The 25291-nt window shown below is 42.4% G+C and overlaps 1 protein-coding gene across 4 annotated transcripts in view; it reads right to left on the bottom strand.

The window, feature by feature from the left end:
- Window positions 1-25291, bottom strand: part of LOC137532681 (death-associated protein kinase 2-like) — a 180504-nt gene that overhangs the window by 114835 nt on the left and 40378 nt on the right. For 3 of the 4 annotated variants that reach the window (XM_068253485.1, XM_068253491.1, XM_068253486.1), the window contains exon 2: window positions 23026-23179. The exons of the other annotated variant lie outside the window; for it this stretch is intronic. The gene's annotated coding sequence lies outside the window, so the exon portion shown is untranslated. The remainder of the gene's footprint in view (window positions 1-23025; window positions 23180-25291) is intronic. 4 annotated transcript variants of the gene reach the window in all.

The following is a 25291-nucleotide window of genomic DNA, read 5'->3' as shown; positions in this document are numbered from 1 at the left end:
TGCAGCGATCTACGGGTATCTTAGCCCATTCATGGAAAAAAGGCTCCAGTTCAGTCACATTCTTAGGCTTGCGTGCTGCAACTGCTTTCTTTAAGTCCCTCCAGAGGTTCTCAATCGGATTTAAGTCTGGTGACTGCGATGGCCACTCCTAAATGTTCCAGCCTTTAATCTGCAACCATGCTCTAGTGGACTTGGAGGTATGCTTGGGATCATTCAGGTTTGTGATGGACTGTATCACATTTTCATCCAATATCTCCTGGTACTGAAGAGAATTCATGGTACCTTGCACACGCTGATTCTTCCCTGTACCTGCAGAAGCAAAACAGCCCCAAAGCATGATTGACCCCCCGCCATGCTTCACAGTAGGCAAGGTGTTCTTTTCTTCACAGGCCTTGTTCTTCCTCCTCCAAACATAGCTTTGATCCACGGGCCCAAACAGTTCTAATTTTGTTTCATCAGTCCACAGAACACTAAACAAAAACTTTTGTGGTTTTTCCACATGACTTTTGGCATACTGCAGTCGACTCTTCTTATTCTTTGGGGACAGCAAGGGGGTGCGCCTGGGAGTTCTGGCATGGAGGCCTTCATTACGCAGTGTGCGCCTTATTGTCTGAGCTGAAACTTCAGTACCCACGTCTGACAAATCTTTTTTCAGTTCCTCAGCAGTCACACGGGGACTTTTTCCCACTTTGCGCTTTAAGTAGCGCACAGCAGTCGAAGTCAGCATCTTCTTTCTGCCACGACCAGGTAGCGTTTCAACAGTGCCCTTTGCCTTGAATTTGCAAATGATGCTTCCTATGGTGTCTCTTGGTATGTTTACCATCTTTGCAATCTTCTTATAGCCATTGCCCTTCCTGTGAAGAGAAATCACCTCTTCTCTTGTCTTCCTGGACCATTCTCTTGACTTCACCATGTTTGTAAACACACCAGTAAATGTCTAGAAGGAGCTGAGTATCACAGTCATTTTAAATCTGCCTAATTGGTGCTTATTACGCTTTATTGCTGCTTGTTAACATCCACAGGTGTTTTCAATACCTGATCAAAACAAATGAATGAACCTCTGTTCTTAAGAGTGGTAGTCTTTAAGGGGTTGAATAATTGTGTCAATGAAGAAATCACACAAAAAAACATTTAATACTGTATTACAAAAACAATTGATGTCATTTTAGTTGCATTTGGTTCTTTAACCACTTTACCCCCGGCGGTACGAATTTCTCCAGGGACGGAGAAATCCCTACCTTCCGCGCTACCGCCGCTGTCCGCGCTCCCGCCGCTCGTGCGCGCGCACCCGCCGCTCGTGCAAGCCGCCGCCCGCTCGCCCGGAGATCAATGATCGGGAAAATCCATTCCCGTTCGTTGATCTAGCCCCCGCAATGATCTGCTGCTTCTTTCAGAAACAGCGAGATCATTGTGAGTCTCCCAGCCTCCTACTGCTTCCTGTAAGCGTCCTTCCGGACGCTTTCAGGTCGCATGTAAACAAACACTCTGTGGCCATCTTGTGGCCAAATAGTAAACTACACCCTAAAAGCATTTTACATATACAAACATTACATTTACACAATAAATTAACTCATTACCTCCCACACTCCCCCAATTTTTTTTTTTTTTGTAATTAAAAAAAAAAAAATACAATAAAAAAAAAAACATAAATAGTTACCTTAGGGACTGAACTTTTTAAATATTTATGTCAAAAGGGTATAACACTGTTACTTTATAAACTGCGGGCTTGTAATTAGGGATGGATGCAAAACTGAAAAAAATGCACCTTTATTTCCAAATAAAATATTGGCGACAAACATTGTGATAGGGACATAATTTAAATGGTTTTATAACCGGGACAAATGGGTTAATACATTTCATGGGTTTTAATTACAGTAGCATGCTTTATTTAAAAACTATAATGGCCGAAAACTGAAAAATAATAATTTTTTCCCACATTTTTTCCTATTTCCCCCTTAAAACACATTTAGAATAAAATAATTCTTGGCATAATGTCCCACCTAAAGAAAGCCTAATTGGTGGCGAAAAAAACAAGATATAGTTCATTTCATTGGGATAAGTAATAATAAAGTTATAGACGAATGAATGAAGGAGCGCTGAAAGGTGAAAATTGCTCTGGTGGTCAGGGGGTAAAACCCCTCAGTGGTGAAGTGGTTAAAAAGATTTCATTCAGAACACAATTACAAATGTACACTACATTCCCTAAAACCCTTTACAGCATTGGGTGTTGAATAATTTTGAACACAACTGTATGCTTTTTTATTTAAGACATCAAGGACACATGTGATAGCGACATATCGGAGGGCGGTCCTTACTCAGGCTGTGTCAAAAAGTGTCTGACAGAAGTTACCAATCCCCAAGTTCGCCGCTATTTGCAGACCTGGTGGGGAACAGCTCACATGAGAGAAGTATGGCATCACCTGACACCAACACCTCCCATGAAGGAGTGACGCAGAAGGGCAGACCGCCAAGCTGCAATGCCTATAGACTCCTGGAGCTTCATCAGGTCCCACCTCTTGGTAGCGGCAGATGACAGATCTGAAAGGAAACTGTGAAGTCTGCGTGCGGGACTCTTAAATGCAATTACTGTATGTGCTTTCAATTCAACTAAATACACTGTAATCAAATGCAAAAATATGCAAAAAATACAAAAGCTACCTAAATAACCAAAACAAAAATACTATTCTATGCTGACTATTTGTGGCATAGCCACTGCAGTTCCCTATCAGGTCTGCAAATAGCGGTGAATGCGGGGATTGGTCACGGTAGGGGCATGGCCATGTGATTGGTGCTCTTTTCCACTGGATGTATGTATAAAAGGAAAATGCTATCACGTGTCATTGATGTCTTAAATAAAAGAGCATGATTATTAGTACTTACTGCTGGTACTGCAGTTACTTCTTCAATTTCTAACTTGGTGGTTAATCTGCTAAAAGCATTGTTGTTAGTTCGTCTCACAGCTCTTAAAGTATAGCTATTATTTGGTGCTAAACAGGATCCATGAAATGGGTGATTACTGATATGAGGAGTGGATTCGGTGAGAAAAGAGGGAAAGTGTTTTTATTACTGTATAAGCAGAGCAAATAGGCAAATATGGCCTGTACAAACACTATGTCACATATATAAAATGTACCAGTCAGGATGTAGGCTGCCTGCAATAAGAGATAAGGGAAAATGGCTAAAATAATGAAAAGGAGGAAAAGGAAGGCTGATGTTTTTCAGTAGAAGAGCCATACAGGTCTGTGCATAGCACGGCAAAGCTTTCAGAAAAATATACTGCAGCACTACTAGAAGAGAAACTTCCAATTGATGCTGAATGTACAGTACAATTTACAAATACTGTAGTACTTAAAGAGGAACTGCATTAAAAAAGAGCTTTCAACATATTGCTCCCATAGCATTATTAATACAAAATGCAACAATGCTTTCTAGCTGAGGGGTGTCAAACCCAAATACAAAGTGGGCCAAAATTGAACCCTGGGACCAAGTCGCGGGCCAAACTCAATGTCTAGTGGCCACTTCTTTTTCTTATAAAGGTGCCCGGAATCTAATGCTCCCATCCCTCTCCTATGCAGTTCCCTGGTGTCTAGTTACCCTACTCTCTCCCCTATACAGTTCCCTGGTTTCTAATGCTTCCTCCCTTCTCTGTACAGTTCCCTGGTGTCTAGTGGTCCTCCCACCGCTATACAAATTCCTGGTGTTTAGTGTTCCTCCACTGTACTGTTCCCTGCTGTCTAGTGGCCCCTCGTTCCCCTTTACAGTTCCCTGGTGTCAATTGGTGCCCTCTCTCCCCTATACAGTTTCCTGGTGTCTAGTGGTCCCTCTTTCTCTTCTATACTGTTTACTGGTGTGAAGCTCTCCTCCCTCCCCTGTTCCATGGTGTCTAGCGCTTTTCCCCTCCCTCCCCATATGGCTTCCCTGGTGATCTAGGGCTTCTCCTATATTATAGCTTCTCTAGTGGTCTAGAGTGGGCCAAACATAACGCAAAGTGGGGAAACAACTTGTGGACCAAATTTGAAAGGCTCTTGGGGCTAAACTTAGGAGAAAAAGTTAATTGCATATGGGCCTTTGTATTTTCAAACCCATGGAATGCTAATAGGATGGACTTCTGACCTCAAACCCTTTGCTGTCATAACAGTGCTAAGCTCCACTTGGTGATATTGTGATTTTAGCCTTTATAATACATCCATTGACATGAAACAGCAAGTAGTGTTTATTCCTTTGTTTGCGAGGTTGTGAGTATGTTTTTCACTTTTTGCAGCTTTGCTGGAATGACTTTTAATGTGTTTGTAAACCTGCAAGCCATAGAAACAACTAGAACCGAAACTGAAGAAAAGCCAGTGTACTTTCCCTTTAAAGTGAACCTGAACTGAGTAAAATTATTTAAAATAAATATATAATGGACCTGCAAATGAATAGTACATACTTACCCCACCGTCAGTTCCTCTCACAAGCTCACCATTTTCTTCTTACAACGATTCCTTCCATTTCTGACAAGAACTTGTCAGAACTGAAATATATCGGTTGCTGTCAGTTACTGTATATACTTGAGTATAAGTCTAGAAATTTAGGTCTGATTCACTTCATTCAATATAGGGGGTCAACTTAGTAATGGGCAACACGGAGCACACTGAGTAATGTATGAACTATTAGTGGCATTCCCATTTGCAGTAATTTACCTAGTGTAAGTGATACTTTGAGGAAAGGAAATGCCAAGAAAACACAGGTCTGAAAGTCCTGGCCACAACAGTTAACAAGGAATGGGCAAGGGTAAATACTGGGCTGCAGGAGGGGGAGTGAATAATTGCTGCACTTGGGAGCCTGGAGGAGTTATTGGCTGCACTTAAAGGGGTTCTGTGGGGGCTGCTGCAGATAAAAACAGACACTTACCTGGGGCTTTTATCAGCCCCCTGTAGCAGTAATGTCACACACCGTCCTCCTCCGATCTGCCGTTCTCCGCCGCCGGCCCCAGTGTAGCGCGTCATGCATCCAACTGTGGCTGTGGGCCTGCTCACTCCCGCCCGCATCATCGGAAGCTTACTGCGCAGGTGCAGTACAAGAAAACTTCGCACTGCCCTGTTAGACGAATAATAGCCCGGTGCCGGTGGCGGGAAACGGCAGATCGGAGGAGGACGGCGTGGGACACAACAGCTACAGGGGGCTGATAAAAGCCCCAGGTAAGTGTCTGTTTTTATCTGCAGCAGCCCCCACAGAACCCCTTTAAAGAACAGTAGGGGTTAATGGCTGCAATACTGTATGCAGTACAGTCATTAATCCCTCCTGGTCACCAAGTGCAGCCATTTACATTGCTGGGTAGACTTATACTTGAGTCAATGAAAAATTCCATCTTAAGAGGATATTGTAGTCGACTTATACACAAGGTCAACTTGTATTCGAGTATATATGGTATATACATCAGTTGCTGTCAGTTTTAACAGGAAGGAGAACTGATGTGCAAGGTAATGTCTATGTTTCTCTATGGCTTAAGTGGGTGATATTACAGTTTAACAGTGTGCTGACCAGGAGGATATTATGAGGTAATGGCCATTTTCAAAATGGATGACAGAGAATTCCATTGATCACAATGGGCAAACAGGATGCAGGAGAGGAAAAAGAGATTGCTGAAGACAACACGGGAGGTATGTGTGATGTGTGTATGTTTATTTTGAATTTTATTTTTCAGTTCAGGCTTGCTTTAACACTCTGGTTATGTGTCTGGGGAACTGCACTGTATGATACCTTGTTACATAACAATGTATTATCTCTCTCTGTACATTTATATGAAGGCTCCTGTTAATCCATATATAATTTTACACTCAATACAGAATAACATGAGGCCTGCAGAGTACACTGAGCAAAGGCCAGGGTTCTGCCAAGACCATCCGTCAGTATTATAAACCTTGCTGACAGAGTTAACTTAGTAAATATTGATTACTGTGGAGAAAGGGCGGTGTGAGAGGCAGCTAGATGAAGAGATGCCAAAATCCTCCTCACAGGGCTCAGGCTTCATATCAACACGATGGATGAGCGCTCAAGGATGCTGAGGAGCCCAATCCAATAGGACGGTGGGGTCTATTTATAATAGATGGTAAATTATATTTTGCTATTTTCCTCCCATCATACATAACGATTATGACAACCGTTCCTGGCAGGCCTCTACTCATCTTCATTAAAGTTCTAAATACCCGCATGGCATTATTTTATATTATTACTATAATCACTGTACATTTTTGTGTAGCGCTGACATCTTCCACAGTGCATTACATAGTATACAGTCATACCACTATCAATTTAATACATTTTATTAATTTTCTTTTTTTAATCTCCACCTACTGGTGTGACTCACAACTTTTGTAAGCATAAAAGTGCATCACTTAATACTGTAGCAAATACATCTCTAACAGTACAGATACTAAGTATCCACACAGCATATACATTTATTTTAGGCACCAAATGGGTGAATCAAACCAGCAGGCACAGTTAAAAATGTGTGTATGTATATATATATATATATATATATATATATATATATATATATATATATATATATATACATATATATATACATATATATATATATATATATATCATATATCACCATGGATAAGCGTAAAGTGGAGGGAACGGCTTATCTGCGCGTGATATACCAAGAACAGGGCCCACCTATGCAGAGCGCACATATGATGAATGTGTATCTACCTGTCCTCGCTTCAGCTTGCATCCAAGCCTCTACCTGGCAACCCCTGAACTGGCCACTAGAGCTCCAGGCTCACTGTGGTCACATGACAGTGAGCTTGTAGCTCTAGTGGCCAGTTCAGAAATTGCCGTGGAGATGCAGGAACCGTAGCTGGAGTGAGGAGAAGTAAATATGCTTCTAAAGGCAACATTATTATTATTATTTATTGTATTTATAAAGCGCCAACATATTACGCAGCGCAACATATTCCAATACAGGCTCTGCATGGGGGGCTAGGGTGCCAAATTGTGGGGTTGGCTAATGGGCAGCTAGCAGCTTTTGACCTATCTCATGGGTCCAAAAGTTTGTGTATGTGTGTGTGTGCGTGGAGGGGGGTGTTTGCGTAGATATACAGGTAGTCCCCGGTTAACAAACGAGATAGAGACTGTAGGATTGTTCTTAACCTGAATCTGTACTTAAGTTGGAACATTGTGCCATCTCTGTCCCCTGTACCTCCTCTGTGCCCCCCTGTGCCTCCATTGTCCCCCATTGTGTCACCTCTGCCCTTTGCAATTGTTTATACAAGTTTAAAGAGAACCTGTACTGAGTAAAAATATTTAAAATGAACACATGAGGTAACTTCAAATGAACATCACATAGTTACCTTGCCATCAGTTTCTCTCAGAAGCTCACCATTTTATTCTTACAATAATCCCTTCCAGTTCTGACAACATTTTGTCAGATCTGAAATATATCAGTTGCTGTCAGTAAAATATCAGTTGCTATCAGTTATAGCTGAGAGGAAAACTGATGTACCAGGTAATGTCCATGTTTCCCAATGGCTCAAGTGGGCGATGTTACAGTTTAACTGTGTGCTGACCAGAAAGCTGTTATGGGTAATGGCCATTTTCAAAATGGAGGACGGAAAATTCCCTTGATCACAGTGAACAAACAGGACGCGGGACAGGAGAAAGACACTGAGGAGTAGACTACATGGAAGGTAAGTATGACTTGTGTATGCTTATTTTTAATTTTAATTTTCAGTTCAGGTTTTCTTTAAAAGCCATTTTTTTCTTAGATTTTTTAAAAATCAATTTTCTCACAAACTACAAGTCCAATTTGAATTTTTTTTTTACTTGTTCCCATGGAAACACAGAATCCATGCCATTCGTATCGGCGGGTTGTTCGTAAGTCGGGTGTTCGTAAGTTAGGGACTACCTGTATACGGTATAAATAACTACAAATATATACATATAATTCCTAAATCCTACCTAATAAAGCCCTGGGATCAGCGTCCATGGGCTGCCGTCCGTGTCAGGTGCTGTCTGCGCAGGTGCAAAGCCGCGTCCGTTGCCACATGTGCTGGTGGACATGTGTGCAAGCGGGTGGACACGGGTAGATGTGGGCATGCAGATGCTGGCAGTTATTTTAGCAACTGTTTTTGAAATGGGTCTAATTGACTAGCACAATATAATTTATTTAAAGTGAAAGTATGAAAATTGCAAAAATGAATGACCCGCCACTACATCTAGATATATAAACGTGAAGCAGATATGCTTAATGAGAAAAGTCTTATTAATTTTAGTTTAAGTTTTTAAGCTTTTTAGTTTTTTTAAGCATCCCATGTTACATTTCCATTGATTAATGTGCATTGTACACCTGTACTTTTTGCAATAACTATATTGAGAGTACCTGCAGGAACACTTGCCACATGACAGCACAATTGTACTGAATGGTTTGCTGCCCAGACATCCCCACATATTAGAGTTATGAAGGTGCTGTGAGGAGGCACCAGCTTTTCCTGTGAGCACAGACCACTTGACCCAGCTCAGCTCCTCTCTCAGCTGGTATAGCCAGAACTCCAACTACAGCTCAATCTTAATTTCCTACCCGTGCTAGTGTGTAAAAATAAAGCATGTAATACCTCATGAAAAAAGTGCAGACAGAATTTAGACATCATTGCAATTAAACAAATAAAAATGTAAATACTGTATCATGTTGACAGAAGTATTCGACACCTTTCGACACCTTTATTATGACACTATTGACAAAATATTTAGTTCTGCTGCATTCTATTCTATTGATCATCACTGAGATATTTGTCCAGATTGTTTGGATTCCACCTGAAGAAGATTGAACCCATGAAACATGATTAGCCAAGGCATACACCTGCCTATATAAGGCACCCCGATGACAGAGAAATAGCAAACGGCACACACCTGTCTATATAAGGCATCCCAGCTGGCAAAGGCATAGCAAAAGGCATACACCTGCCTATATAAGGCACCTCGAGTGCCAGAGGCATAGCAAAAGGCGCACACCTGTCTATATAAGGCACCCCCGATGACAGAGAAACAGCAAAAGGCGCACACCTGTCTATATAAGGCACCCCCGATGACAGAGAAATAGCAAAAGGCACCCACCGGTCTATATAAGGCTCCCCCGATAACAGAGGAATAGCAAAAGGCACACTTCTGTCTATATAGGCACCCTGGGTGCCAGAGGCATAGCAAAAGACACACACCTGTCTATATAAGGCACCCTGGGTGCCAGAGGCATAGCAAAAGACACACACCTGTCTATATAAGGCACCCTGGGTGCCAGAGGCATAGCAAAAGGCGCACGCCTGTCTATATAAGGCTCCCCCGATAACAGAGGCATAGCAAAAGACACACACCTGTCTATATAAGGCACCCTGGGTGCCAGAGGCATAGCGAAAGGCAGACAGGCCTTTATTCAGCCACTGCATTAGCCATTGGTTTGGTGCTATGGTGATAATGATCAACTCCATATGTGTTTTGACTAGTGGTAATAACTGACAACCTGTTTACCTCTACCTGCTTGCACCTCTCTCACACACTATACTATAGCTGTCCAAGAACACAATAGTTACTCTGTCTAATGTTGCAGAAGAACACCAATCACTACAAGACTCCTCCTTCCTGCACTACATGGTAGACTGGTCAGAATAAAACATCTCCTAAGTAAAAAAAAAGTTTTCAGAAAGGCACCTAAATAAGTAAGAGTTTGTGGAAAACAAAATTCAAAACAAGATAAGGAGTGCCAGTTTATCTTGGCCAAGTGCATTCTTCCTGTCCATACCCTGCCCTCTGGAATTCACACTGTTGTGCACTGCGCTGTCACCCCTCCTTTCCCCCCCCATAGCAACAAAATGCACTGCTAAGCTGCAGGCTAGCAACACATCTTTACACCACTGAGCCCTAAATTGTCACCTGAGGATATTGAGTATATATATTATTGATAATGAGTCCAAGCAAGAAGTTTTGAATCAGGATGATACCATTTATTGGCTCACTTAAAAGAATAAAAGTAAGTAAGCTTTCGGCTGTGCAGTCTTCGTCAGACTCCCTGCGGTCAACAGTAATTGTGCGTGTATAGTAACCCTAAAGGTTGGTACACACGCCTAAGGTGGCCGATAACGTCTGCCTTAGCCGATAGTCAGGCATAGTCAGGCTCTGCATAAGGCTTCAATGAAAAGATGCTACAAATCACTAAGCTTCTCAGGCTGACCCATAGGGTCACCTTCCTAAATACAAGGCAAACACAACACAGGAGTTGCTTGGTACACACAAGATAGTTTGGCAGATAGACGGTGCAATGGATCATTTCTATCATGTCCGATCTTATTTTCGATCATTTTTCTGATCGATTTCTCATAGAAGTGAATGGCAATTGAAAAGAAAAGATAAGAAAGTCGATCGGACAGTAAATCGGCTGAAAAAGCTCATTGTGTGTACCTAGCATAAGAGACAAGGCTGAATGATGAGGATTGACAGCCATTAAAGAGACTCTGTAACAAATTTTTCAGCCTTAGTTCTTCTATCCTATAAGTTCCTATGCCTGTTCTAATCTGCTCTGGCTTACTGCAGTCTTTCCTAACTGCACTGTCTCTGTAATAAATCAATGTATCTTTCCTCTGTCCTGTTTGTCGGGCTAAGGCTTGATTGTGTGGAATGTGCAGGGCTGCTTGTGATTGGTAGAAGCGATACACACCCTCTGCAGGCCCCCTGCACACTCTGAATGACTCACACACTATGCTTAGCTGAGCCTATTAGAAGCTGGTTAGTTTGTTTGTAAACACTGCCTAAAACTGTTAATTACAAGCCAGGATTGCAGCAGAGAGTGGCAGAAACAGCACAGAGGGGCACATGAGAAAATAATGAATAGAATGGTATGCTTTTTATTGTAAGAATATTAGAGTACAGGTTCTCTTTAAGTTTTGCAATGCATGGGGCAATATAAATCTAGCAGAGCAGAAGCTGGATTGATTACTTTATAATCAATTATAATATCTGATGAAGACTGAATGATGCATCGAATGCCACTCCCCAATCAATTTTCTTTCACAAGTAATCAATCATTTGCAGAATCAAGACTATATTGACCTTTGAATGCCTCTGCTTTATGGAGGTCAACACTCCTGTCACACCCAGCAGAGACTGCCTGACTAATGCTGGGAATACACCATACGTTTTTTCTGCAGCTAGATAGTTCGATAGATAATTTCTGACATGTCTGATCTTGCTTTCGATCATTTCACCGCCCAATTTCTCATAGAAGTGAATGGATATAGATAAGAAAAGATAAGAGAATTGAGCGGAAAATCGTGCGGAGAATAAATCGGACGTAAAATCGACCGAAAAAACACATCATGTGTACCCAGCATAAGCCGAGTTCACACTACGCTTGACCTTACTGCATCCATACTGATGGGTGCGCTCCATCTCTGACCTAGTCAGATGCTGCATCAGTGTGGAGGCATGCCATGCACTAATAGTCAACTGACTACATAGTACAAGAAAAATGTTACATTTTCCCATTTATTCGACCAAAACGATCGAATTGAATGAAAGTTTAAAATAATTTTTTTTTCGATCAAGAAAAAAGAACCGATTATCAGTTTTTTCAATAAAAATCCGATCGGACATGTTGGAAAAATCTTTATATTTGATCTAATGGAATAATCAAACAAAATTATCTAATCGAAAAAAAGAAAAAATTGTAACATGTATGAGCACCATAAGAGAGATAAGGAGGCTACCATACTTACAGTATTTCATTTTAAACAATACTGGTTGCCTGGATGTCCTGCTGATCCTCTGCCTCTAATACTTGTTCATAGACCCCGAACAAGCATGCAGATCAGAAGTTTGACTGCAATTGCTGCATGCTTGTTTCAGGTGTGTGATCCAGACACTACTGATGCATTAAAGATCAGCATGATGTTAGGTAACTGGTATTGTTTAAAAGGAAATAAATATAGGAGCCTCCATATCCCTTTCAGGTCAGGTGTCCTTTAAAAGAGTAGCAACATTTCCACTGTCTGGTAAAATAGGTGCAGTCAGATTTTTCAACAATGGAAAGGGTCAATGTGAACCAGCCCACAGATAATCATTGCAGTTCTTGACCTGTCTGTTTTGAGTCCACTATCTGGTCTGTCAGAATGCAGGGCAGTGAACACAGGCACATATTAAATCCAGTGTAAAGAAAAACAGGATGAAGATCGGAGCTAGAGCAGAGCATGTGCATGATGATTTGAGCACCAGTTTTCCTAAAATGTTCCTTGAACTGATTTGATAAATCTGACCTGTTGTATGAATCGATCCTAAAGCTAAATTCACACCCTAGATGGCGTTCAGCCTAGGTGGCCATTTAGAAACATCTTGATCAAGAATCTAGCATGTGTGCAGATTCTCCCGAGGTCGCCCAAAGATAGTGACAGCGGCCCCCAAGCACCACTGTTCCCTTCTTCTTCCCACCTGCCGGAAGCTACTCCGCTGTCTGTTATCGCTATCATCCCACCTCTCATCTTCATGGAAACAGACTTGTCCCTTGGCTGTAGCCTTCACACATGCACACACACACTAATTCTACATTACTTGGTGACTTGGACTTGGTTTACACACAGCATGATTTAAGTAACAGGTCCCCTTTGGGGAAGAAGGGGAGGTTTCTTGGGGTTGCCAAGTTTTTTCTGCTAAACAATCACACCCCACTTAGCAAACACATCATACTGGTTGTTGCATTAACACAAAAACAAACTAAACTACAACAAAGCCTGATCCACATACACAGAGCACACCTATCAAACAAACCTATTATGTTTGCACTGCCTTCTATTACCAGCCATAGCTCTGCTTCCCAGGCAAATGAGATCATCAGCTTAACAACCACATATGCAAAGTAAAGTAGCATCCTAAAACTCACAAAAGCTGCAAGTAAAAAACAAATATATTTATTATGTATTGTGTTGTTCCGTAACTGCCATCATTTCAGAGACCGCCAACATAATAGTAAAGCAGGTATTCAGTACAGCAAATGGAAAGAGATTACTGATGCAGAAAATAATCTTGCAAGATAAGGAAATAAGGTGAAAGCCTGTGCTAACCATCCACAGATCAGCCGCCACAGCCAAAATCAATGCAGAACAACATCACTCTTTATATAGGGTAGGCAAGTTTTGCAGATTATTTGTAGATAACAAAGCTTCAAACATTGTCTTCCTCTTTCTAGTGACCACCTCCCAGCCTTCATTCCCTGTCTTATCTGCCTGTCTACTACCACACCATCCAACCTATTCCTCACCAGCTAACAGAATAACCAAGCACCTTGGGGTGGCCCAAAACCACTAGCAAAGTATATGGGACTAAATGAGACCAAAAAGCCCTCCTCCTAAAAAGCAACATTCAGTGTAATTTGCCTTCATAAAACATAAGGTATTTGCAATAATTAAGCTTTAAATGGACCCTGTACAGACACTAAAAATGGAGTCTGAACTTACTTGGGGCTTTCTACAGCTCCCTGTAGTCCACAAGGTCCCTTGGCGTCATCTGGGTCCCTTCCATTCTCCCACTGGGGGCTCTGGTAGTCCCGGCGAAGTCATGTGCTACCAGAGATGCCAATGGGAAAACAAAAGTGACCCAGATGACGCTGGGGGACATTGCGGGCTACGGGGGGCGGGAGAAAGCACCAGGTAAGTTCAGATTCCATTTTTAGTGTCTGTTCAGTGTCCTTTTAAGTGAGCAAATGTGGCTACCCACAATGCATCACTACTGAATAAGATAAAGCTAAAAACACATTTCAAGAAAGGTGGTTTATTTTGTACAGTTAAAGGGCACTGGAAAAGCACAAGATGCATCCCCACTCTTCTCCAGCTCATAGTTCAGACTGTAGCGCACGCACCTCCCATGTCTAATCCAACCTCTGTTCAACCACTTAGAAAAGGCGATGTTAGGGAATGGCGCCCAGGGAATAGTATTGGACATACTGGATTCCTGCAGCCAATGTAGCACACCAGTGATCTGCAGCATGTGAAGTGGCACTGTGTTCTAAAGTCACCTAACAAGTTCACTAGCTCGTCTGGGTGTTAGGATCTGTCATCCTGTCAGCAGCCCCTGACGTAGCCAATGTGCCCTGACAGGACCACAGTGTTGAAAAAAAATGATGTGGATCAATTCAAAAATGTACTAGCACTGCATAAATGCATAACAATAATAATGTCCATTACTGCCGAGGAAGTAAGAAAAGTGAGCAGGCATCCCAAAAACCAGTCTGTCTCAGGAAAAAAGTAGCTACTGGCTCTGAAAATCCAACTCAACGCACTCCGTACTCGCTCAAGTGCATTGGGGCCGGGTGATGAGAGGACAGCCCATACAGCATCACATTCACATCACTGGGCAGTTATACCATAAACAGTCAACTTGAGCCCCAGTCTATTTACAGTAATTTTACACTTGGGGAAAATCGCACCGCGCTGGAGCAGAAAAGTTGCAAGGCGCGTTATAGCCACGGTGCAACCCAAGGAAACAGAGAAATAACATCACACTTCCGGGATGACATTGATAGTCACACGGTAACGTACTGCAGCTTCTGCATAACCCGAAACACTTCCATCGCATTGCAGGCAGTGTGTCATCTTCCACTGACAGCAATGGCCATTGCGACGAGCTGCGGCAGAAAAGGGTATGTGACGCAACGCAGTAAGTGCAAAAGGGCCCTAACTACCACAGAGTTTTTCAAGTGACACTGGTTAGCAGTAAGGATGGTGGGTGAGATACAAATTATTCCAAGTGAATGTAGGATCATGCAAATTTAGGGGTTGATTCACAAAGGTTACTTATTTTTTACCTTAACTGTAAGGAGTGCTAATGCAGGAGATAAACAAATAAGGAGTGTAAAACCATGAGTTATGTCAAAAAAGGAGAACTAAACCATGAGTTATTCCAGATAAGGAGAACTAAACCATGAGTTATTCCAGATAAGGAGAGCTAAACCATGAGTTATGTCAAATAAGGAGAGCTAAACCATGAGTTATGCCAAATAAGGAGAGCTAAACCATGAGTTATGCCAGATAAGGAGAGCTAAACCATGAGTTATGTCAAATAAGGAGAGCTAAACCATAAGTTATGCCAAATAAGGAGAGCTAAACCATGAGTTATGCCAGATAAGGAGAGCTAAACCATGAGTTATGTCAAATAAGGAGAGCTAAACCATGAGTTATGCCAGATAAGGAGAGCTAAACCGTGAGTTATGCCAAATAAGGAGAGCGAAACCATGAGTTATGCCAGAGAAGGAGAGCTAAACCATGAGTTATGTCAAATAAGGAGAGCTAAACCATGAGTTATGCCAAATAAGGAGAGCTAAAGCATGAGTTATGTCAAATAAGGAGAGCTAAACCATAAGTTATTTCAAATAAGGAGAGCTAAACCATGAGTTATGTCAAATAAGGAGAGCTAAACAATGAGTTATGTCAAATAAGGAGAACTAAACCATGAGTAATGCCAAATAAGGAGAGCTAAACCACGAGTTATGCCAAATAAGGAGAGCTAAACCATGAGTTATGACATTTAAGTAGAGATAAATTATGAGTTAATAAGTAAGGTGAGATAATTTAACAGAAAAGCTTTGTGAATTAGGCCCTTACTATGTAAATGTAGGCAGTTTGAAGAGGGACCAATTGAATTCTACCTTGGTGGGATTCGATTGGTCCATTTTTAAGCTGCATAATGGCTGGGTCAAATGGGCTTTCAGAGGCATTGCGTTTAACCGATGCTAAGCGCTTTTTTGCAACTGAGCAATAAAGCGTTTGACATTGGTTACCGTCATTCTGTTGTTGCGTTGCATTTTAAGCCCCCTGGGAGGACAGGGAAATGCTGAAATTGAGCATGAGATGCCAGGATTGAATGCGGCGTTTATGCGAATGATGGGAGAAGCCAGCACCGCCATTTAAAAAGCACTCCCATTCATTTTTTCTCCCATTCACTCCCATTCACAGTTTTCTCAATCAGATCGTGCGCTAAGTACCGCGCGCAAAGTTTTGAGCGCGCTAAGTCCCATAGACTTTAGTGGGCACTTTGCGCGGAGCGCCCTGCGCTCTGTGCAGTGCGCGCGCAAAACTTTGCGCGCGGTACTTTGCGCACGATCACTACTTCTCACATTTTAACTGAGTTTAGACGTGCTAAGGGCCAGTGCTAAAGTTAGCACCGTTTTGTAAATCAAGCCCCTGGTGTTTCTTTAACAGTTTCACAGCATCAGAACTTTGTTTCTCTTATACAAGCCTCATTTTTAGCTGCACAGAAGAAAACTGCCTGGGCTTTTTTCCCCTGATGCTGTGCAAAGCATGATGGGATTTCTGATTTTGTTGTTCTCGTTCTGCTGTTTTGGTGCAATTTTTTTTTTTTTTTACATTTTGAATTTGACATTTGAAGCCTAGCGTGTGCAGCTGGGAGGGGTAATCAGGACACAGGATAGTTGGAACTGTGTCTCCTGCTCCTTGTCACCTCCTTTCAACCAAAAAGATGGATGCCCCCATGACAAAGGTGGCAGCCCCCATGAATCACAAACATTTGCCTGTTCTTTTAAAACAGGGTGGGTAAGAGATTATATTACCTATCTATTCTAATTAACATAACTAATGTAACTTGATGACAGTATGTTTGTTTAGGCTGAAGTTCCTCTTTAAGAAAGCAAACTTTTGTTTTTCTTAACATCTTAGTAAAGGGGGCTTTTGGGACCATTGTAGTCCCTTACACACTCCAATGAGTTCTGGGTCACCATGAGCTTGCTGGTTAGTCTGTACCTCTAGTTAGCAGTGAGTGCTCCGTAATTTTACACCAGGTATCTTCAGTCAGTACAAGTTCAAACACTAAAACACTACTTAAAAATAATTTCTGTAAAGCAAGCTTATAATTGCAGCCACTGTCATTCCACAGTGGCACCCTGCAGTGACATAACACTATGGTTCCCTCATATGCAGGGGTTATGGGAGGGCTGCACACATTCTTTATGACACCAGGGACCATGCAGGCGCCTGTTCAGGCATATACCATCTCAGCTGATAGCTCAGTGCCTACTCTCCCCACAAAATTAAAGTGAAAAACCTCAGTGATGTCTCTGCTGGTGTGAGGAGACTTTCAGCATACTAATGTCTCTGGCGTTTTATCTCCTGAGCACGACAGAAGCGTAGGAGGAGAGCTGCACTATACATCTCATATATTATTTCCCCACTGAGAAAAATAAGACAGGCATTATTTACTAACCAGAGTAAATGTTAGGAAATTTCCATCTAACCTGGCTGAGATACTTTGTATTTTTTATCAAAGCAGAACTCTAGCCATTTGTTTTCAAAGCTATCTAGGTGGAAGATCAGCCTGATGCATACAATGAGAGATCTGACTACTTTGTATTGCAAACTGATGTTACAGAGTTCAATTATTAACAACCAGGACTAGCCTAATGCACCCCTCCAGTCCCTTCTAGTTGTTCAGCTCCTTCAAAGATTAAAGTGAAACTCCACTCTTGCAAAAAAAAACGTGTTTTTAACTTGTATCAGTGCTGAAAATGTTTTCTCAATTTAAAGGAAGCATGAATGGAAAAATGCTGCAAACAGATCTTACCTCAGTGGAGGGAAGCCTTTGGATAATCCAGAGACTTACCCTGTCCCCCGATCCAGTGCTGCGACCCCTCCCCCGAACTTCTTCAACAAGAGCTTGTCAAAGAGTTCACAAAGCTGTGCTCCCATCCATGAATGAGCGCGGCCGCACTGCGCAAGACGCCTTTTGCTTCTTCAGTAGCACGGACCTGCTCGAGCTCAGCGGAAAAAGCAGAGCCAAAACGGCTGCATGCTCCTACACAAGTGTGAGGTGTCCTACACATGCACAATGTGGCCGTGCTCTATGCAGTGCCGCAATTTGGTTTCCGCAAGTCCCAATCACCCGCAACTCTATCGGGTACTTCTGGCCTGGGTACCGAAATTTCACTCTCTTGCTGCTAATCGGGTGCCTCCAAGCACAGAAATTTACCTTCTTTGGCGCATATCGCAATGATTCTAAAAGCCCTGATTTGCGGCAAAAAAGTTATATTTTGGCACCCTGAGGCGCCTGATAGCAGCCGCCGGGCGCAGGAATTTCCCTGGCATGGGGCTTTTATTATAGGTGCCTATGTCGCTGCTCCCTTTTTTCCGGCTTTGCCCTGTAACACCTCTACCTTGCAGGCCCTACCTTACAGCCTTATCAGTCTATACTTTGTACTGAGGAAGACCAGAAAAGCCTTAAACCGTCTGAGGAAAATGATATGGCCCTGTAAAATGAATAGGCACTAGGTGTGCTGTACACAGCAGCTGTGGATGTACACCCTGCATTTTAGGAATATAAAGGAATAATATGCATAATCAATCACTTCCTGGAGTGATGCATTAGGAGGAGTACCTTCCGTTTTTGAATAGTAAAAATGATCTAGGTAATGCAAATTAAAGGATGATTCAGGAATGACTTGCCTCTCTTTTTTTCGCCCAGACAAGTAAAAGGACAATATTTGGCTCATTAACTTAAAGAGAATCTGTATTGTTAAAATCGCACAAAAGTAAACATACCAGTGCGTTAGGGGACATGTCCTATTACCCGCTGTCACAATTTCGCCACTCCTCGCCGCATTAAAAGTGGTTAAAAACAGTTTTAAAAAGTTTGTTTATAAACAAACAAAATGGCCACCAAAACAGGAAGTAGGTTGATGTACAGTATGTCCACACATAGAAAATACATCCATACACAAGCAGGCTGTATACACCCTTCCTTTTGAATCTCAAGAGATCATTTGTGTGTTTCTTTCCCCCTGCAGTTCTCATGCACTGAAGTTTCAGGCTGCTCGTTTCTTCCTGCAAACAGCTTTGCCCTTGTCTGTAATTCCTCAGTATGTGAAAGCCCAGCCAGCTCAGAGGACGATTTATCCAGCTTGTAAAAGATAAGAGAGAAGCTACCCTAATCTAAATAATACACAGGCAGTGTGCATAGAGGGGCCTGGAAGGGGGAGTTCATAGCAGAACCACAACACTGAAGAACTTGGCAGCCTTCCAGACACAGGCCGACAAGTCTGACAGGGGAAAGATACATTGATTTATTACAGAGACTGTGATAGTAGAAAGTGCTGCAGTAAGCCAGAACACATTAGAATAGCTTTTGGAAGTTGTAGGATGATAAAAAACAGGATGCAATTTTTGTTACGGAGTCTCTTTAAGCCGTGTAGAGACTTTTTTCATCCAAAACAATCCTTAGTGATCACTGTGGCACACAGTCTGCTTGCTGGTGGTGACAGTTGATGTACCTTCAGCAAAGCTAAGACACACATGTACACAGAGAACACAAAAGGCTAGCATAGCTTACCCTCCCTTGCTGTTCATCAGCTTTCAGTCCTACAGGGGAAAAAAATCCTTATCATCACTAATGCTAAGTCCTGAGGAGAGGGGATGGGGAGGAGAGGCAAAACATATCCTGGACAAAGGCAACTGGTTGAGAACATCTCACACAGGTGACTTCTTGTTTCAGTTCCTCAGAAAGACTAGGTGACACAACCATCACAGTGTGGGGACGGTGGGAGATATTCTGATTCATATTAGGTTATGTTTGTGCAGTTTTGACTTTTAACTGAAACTTTAGTTGATCCATTGATGGGAGTTTACAGTGTTTTTATATTTCTGTATGCATAGAGTAAGATTATTTATTAGACACAAACTAGGAGACTTTTTTTCTTTATGTCTTTTGAATGTAATATAGATGAATACTGAAAACTGTACATTGGGTATGATAATGCAGATGGAATATTTATGAGCATGACTAAGCCTGTTTGGGTCACAGTTTCTGGCGAGATGTTTGGCACAGTGACACCACTGAGCGCCCTGTAATTCAGAGTGAACACAAAATGTCGCTGGGTGCTGCTGACACCCAACTAATTACCCACAGATTCATTTTGTTGCTGTAAAGTCTTTATGCAAATATTAGTTCTATTGGAAGAATCGTAATTTACTACTACTGTCTCTTGTGCATTGATTAACCATCATTGACTAGTAAAATGAAAATACTTATATTTGCTATTTTATTATGCAAAACAGAAGTTTGCTTTCCTAAAACAGAAGGTATTTGCAATTATTCAGGTTGGAGTGAGCTCTGAGGTGTCCCACAGTGCATCACTGCTGAAAATATGCAAATTATCTTTTCGTTATCCTCAATACCTAACCACACCTCAAGAACCGCTGGAATGCAATGATGTGTCAGCTTGTTAATATTGTGGAGCCACACTAATCCAACCTGCATACAGACTGTTTTAGATTGACTGATCTTCATCAGTGCATGGCATGGGTTAATGTGGCAATATAGGGTAGGATTTGAAACACCCAGAATTACAGATAACCCAGCAAGCTCATGGTGACCATGAGCTTGCTGGGCAATCTGTAAGGGCCCATTTACATTTGTAAACATAAAATCACTGTACACTCTCACGATCAGCGCTTTCTAAAGCACTGTATTGCGATTGCTCTAGAATCGCGCCAAAATGCTACATGCACCGCGTTTTGTGATTGTCACTAATCATGAATCGCACACGATCAGGGCAATCGCAGCAGTGAAATTACTGCCATTTGTTTGTATTGCGTGAGAACAGCTCCTTAGGCTATGTTCACATCATAAATAGCAAGCGCTATCGCAAACGCTGAGCGATTTATTGAGAGTTTTTAAAGCGCTTTCCCTGCACTGTGAGCTTAGAAAACGCTTTTGTAAGCGCTTTTCTAAGTGCTTTTGATGAGCGATTGAGATTTTCACTTCTTGATGTCAGTTAGGAAGTGAACTCTTTGATCCAGAAAAGAATATATTTATTCTTAAAAGCGCTGTGAATTTCTCTATACCTTCCATTGAGCCAAAGCGCTCAGAAAATGGTACATGTAGCACATTTGCGAATTCAGTAAAATCGAAACGCTGAAGTGTGAACACTCTCATAGGAAATCATTGCACAAGCGCTTTTAAGGTGATTTTAAAAATCGACAGCGCTTAAAAAAACCTGCAAACACTCATTGGGCCTGATTCACAAAGCGGTGCAAACTTTTTCGCGGACTTTTGCGCGCGCAAAGTGCCGCAATTCGCGCGATCGCAGACTTTTGCGCGCACAATTTGCCGCGATTTGCGCGCGCAAAAGTCCGCGAAAAAGTTTGCACCGCTTTGTGAATCTGGCCCATAGTGTGAACGAGCCCTTACTCTGTATTATTATGAAAGATGGTTTTGGTTATCAAAAGTGTGATGTCTGTATGCACATTTGGTATTATAGAGTTGTGAGGGTGCCCCACCCTCCATATTGTACAGTGATATAATATCAAACTAAAGCCAGTGGATGGAACAACCAGCAGAGGTAACAGCTATCCAAAAGAAACTGTTTGTCCAGGATAGCAATTCAACATTTGAGGAAAAAAAGGCTAAAAATTAAGACCCCTTCAGGGTCTCCTCATCAAGGCATAATATTAGATTCGCTCCATAGATAGTAGCATTCGCTCCATTCGCTGCATTCCAGCAGCACTGAGGATCCCTCTAGTCATGCTGTCAGTGATCAGATTTCTTACTAGGTAGTCCATGATGTTTTGCAAATATTGCATAATGGCCCGTTCACACTTGAGATTGCAAGATGCAATGGCCCAGTGATTGCAATTTGCAATTTTGAAGTGTGTTTCCTTAGTGATTGTATGTTGATAGAGCTTTGTGTTTTGGTTGGAATAATGAGAATCGCATCACTATCACTTCAAAAAACCTGCATGCAGCATGTTTGTGATTTTATTTAAGTCACAACACTGTAAAGCACTTTCAAATACATTGCCATAACTAAATGCTCCAGTGTGAATAGGCCCTTATCCCTAAACACCTGAATTAAAGGAGTACTGTAGGGGGGTAGGGGGAAAAAAGAGCTGAACTTACCCAGGGCTTCTAATGGTTCCCCGCAGACGTCCTGTGCACGTGTAGACACTCACTGATGCTCCAGCCCCGCCTCCAGTTCACTTCTGAAATTTTCAACTCTAAAGTTGGAAAACCACTGTGCCTGCACGCCCGTATCCTTGCTCCCACTGACATCACCAGGAGTGTATTGCGCAAGTCCAGCATGGTCTGCGCCTGCGCAGTACGCTCCTGGTGACGCCAGCGAGAGCAAATACACAGGTGTGCAGGCACATTGGTTTTCCAAGTTTAGAGTCGGAAATTCCAGAAGTGAACCGGAGGCGGGAACCGGAGCATCAGTGAGCGACTGCTCGGGCACAGGATGTCTGCGGGGGACCATTAGAAGCCCCGGGTAAGTGCAACTCTTTTTCCCCCTACCCCGCTACAGTACTCCTTTAAACATTGTACCCCTGCTCTTTCCATTTCATGCATGTCTGTTCTGTAGGCTACATAGATAGGACTGACGGGATACTTATAAGTTAGAAAAAAATCAGTAACATTTCAATAATGACAGTTTGACTTTGAGGAGCATGCACTGTGACATCACTGATCCTGAGAGCATACTTGCAGTACTGTATTATCCAATCATGTGCTTTTTTTAGATATTGGAGTCCTAACTGAGCTTTTGAGTGCCCCCCATTAATAATTCAGTGCAAAGGCTATCTTTACACCATAACACAATCCGGGCTTCCACACAGGCTGATACTGCTGCAGGAAGGTGACTGGGGTGTGAGGCTGTGAGTAGACAGTGCTGAAGAGATATCAGGGGTTGCCTTGTAAATCTAGGCATACACTATACATCTTTTCATATGTTAGATTCAAGTGTTAACCAAATCCAACAAAAATCTATTAAAAACCAGGGCATTCCTGGAGTAGGGCTTTAACCCTACCCCTACACTGGCCTAACATAGCTAACCCCTAACTACATTTGCAGGCCCAAAGCTCAGTCCTTTTCATGAGGTGTGGAGATCACCCTCACCATTAGCAACTGATCTGGGCAAAATTTAGAACCACTGTAGAATTGTGTGGAAGAAATTCTGGTGTTCCTACTGATAAGGGTTAAACGAACAATATTATATAAATGTTTACCTGTAATTGTTCTTGAATGCGGACTACTCCTTTACGAGCAGGAAGTTGTTTGACTCCAATGCCAAAAAGACAGGGAACAGCAACAGCAACGAACTGCAGCAAGCCGCGTTCAGTTTCATCTGATAGTTCAAGACCAGAAAAACACGCTGTATCCCTGCAGGGCAGACAGAACAGCATCTTAGGAATGTGCTACCTCACTACAACAACTCAATACAAACTATACACACTGCTAAAGCATCATACAGGTATTGAGGAAGCTTGACAATGACAAAATAAACATCCACTGCCTAAAATAGCAATGTGACAGTACCACAGGGAATACACACACATAGTATACATTTTTTGAAACACTACCATTTTTTGAGGCCTTATCTTTATGCTAAGTTGAAATATTGGTGCAAGTGCACTCTACTCCACCAAGCATGCTCAGTTGTAGACATGCCAGCATCTAATATCATTTACATAACCTATAGTCAAGATATGCAAGAGTTGAGGCTGAACTTCCACTTAACCCCTGTTGTTCTATTTTCTATGTTCTATGTATTTTCATGTGTGTTTTTTGGAACCTTCGTATGCAATTTGCCTGGTCAGACCATCACACTATCCACTTCTCCCTCTCAATACCAGCTGTCAAACACCAGGTCAAGAATCAAATAAAATATCGCCGCTTAAAAGGGCTAACACCTCAACATATCCGAGATAACCTTAGCTTTGATGAATTGACTGACTCCAGCTTGGACCCTGATACTCTGGTGTTTAAATACAACAAATGTGTGTCCTCCACCTTTGAGACCATTGCTCCTCTGCGCACCAAATATCTTACTCCACACCATCATGCACAGTGGTTTGATAACGCTATAAAAGAGCTGAAAAGACAAGGCCGAAAACTTGAGAGACTGTGGCGCAAATCTCAGTCCCCAGAAGACAAACATGCCTTAATCCTCCACTTGAAGAGCTACCAAAAGGTAATCACGGGAAAAAAATCATCCTTTCTATCACAAGAGATTGCAAATGCAGTTAACAAACCAGCCCAACTGTTCCGCACAGTGGAAAAACTCTGCAACCCGGCATGTCAAAAACTTAACATCGAGTCTTCAAAGGACCTCTGTGACCAATTTGCCCATTTCTTCACAGACAAAGTCTCCGCTATAAGGTCCGCCATCCAACTTACAGCATCTGAGCCTAATATAGCGCCGAAGACCATTAGCAGAGACAATGTAACACCTTGGTCAAACTTCAAAGAAATTGATGAAGAAGTCACATCAAGCATCCTCCTTCACGTCCGCCTAACTACCTGTGACCTAGATCCTGGCCCAACACAGTTCATGTTGAACTGCCCCGACCTGTTCGTACCGGTATTCCTAAAAATTGCTAACTGTTCCTTAAAATCAGGGATATTTCCTGCTTTACTGAAGGAAGCAATCATCAGGCCTCTCCTCAAAAAACCCTCCCTGGACCCAGATGCAATGACCAGCTACAGACCTGTCTCTAACCTTCCCTTTCTGGGCAAGCTAATTGAAAAAGCTGTTTACCTCCAGCTAGAAGCCAAAATCCTACAAAACAACAGTTATGACCCATTCCAGTCTGGCTTCAGGAAACACCACAGCACTGAAACGGCCCTCATCCAAATATGCAACCACCTGCTCATGGCAAGAGACAGAGGAGAGTGCTCCATCCTCATACTGCTAGACCTTTCTGCAGCCTTTGATACAGTTGACCATGACATCTTGATAAACAGGCTACAGGAATACTGCGGCATTGATGGCATAGTTCTTCAGTGGTTCCAATCCTTCTTGAGTGGCAGAACCCACAAAGTGTCTATGGGGCCCTTCCTGTCCACCCCTGTATCACTTAGGTATGGGGTGCCCCAGGGCTCAATCCTCTCTCCCCTGCTTTTCACGATTTACATGTTACCGCTGGGAAAACTAATCCAAAAACATGGCCTGACATACCACTGCTATGCAGACGACACTCAACTATATCTTTCCTTCAAGCCTGGTGTGACAGACCCAACTCTAACTATAAACGCCTGCTTACGTGAACTACAGCAATGGATGAATGACAACTGGCTGAAACTAAATGCAGACAAAACTGAAGTCCTTCTGATAGGAGGGCAGAGCATGATAACAAAACAACTTAACTTGCAGTCTTCACCACTGGGAATAGGAGGCACGGATCTGCGCAGCTCTGATCATGTGCGTAGCCTGGGAGTTCTAATTGATTGGGATTTAAACTTCAGAACTCAAATCTCTGCTGTGGTGAAATC

Source organism: Hyperolius riggenbachi, chromosome 9 (assembly GCF_040937935.1).
Source record: "Hyperolius riggenbachi isolate aHypRig1 chromosome 9, aHypRig1.pri, whole genome shotgun sequence".
Classification (NCBI taxonomy): domain Eukaryota; kingdom Metazoa; phylum Chordata; class Amphibia; order Anura; family Hyperoliidae; genus Hyperolius; species Hyperolius riggenbachi.
This window is presented reverse-complemented; position numbering and strand designations above follow the sequence as displayed.